The following is a 428-nucleotide window of genomic DNA, read 5'->3' on the forward strand; positions in this document are numbered from 1 at the left end:
CACAGGTGGCGAGCACAATGCGGCTCCTCCGACACACACCAGACACACACTCCAACACGCACACACGCAAGGACATTCACTCAAGATTGACAAGACGACAGCTGCGTGCCAAAACTGAGGCCATTTCCTTTTCGTTCCGACATTCAGAATTATTCATCACGCACAAGTGGGATGTGCCAATTGGGAGAGAGAATGAGGGTGAGATTATTGTGAGACATTGTGAGACGCACACACACACACACACACACACACACACACACACACGCGCACACACACATAGGCAGACTGAGAGTCCGTCTGCATACTAACGGAAGCCGCAGCACAGCCAGTGAACGTCTCTGAGGGGCCCTTAAATAACAAACTGTCACCAGCCAGACACTGACATTGACTTCCCTCTCAGCCACAAACACCTCCCTCCCACCTCCACA

The sequence above is a fragment of the Hippocampus comes genome, unplaced genomic scaffold (genome assembly GCF_001891065.2).
Source record: "Hippocampus comes isolate QL1 unplaced genomic scaffold, H_comes_QL1_v1.1 scaffold148, whole genome shotgun sequence".
Taxonomy (NCBI): domain Eukaryota; kingdom Metazoa; phylum Chordata; class Actinopteri; order Syngnathiformes; family Syngnathidae; genus Hippocampus; species Hippocampus comes.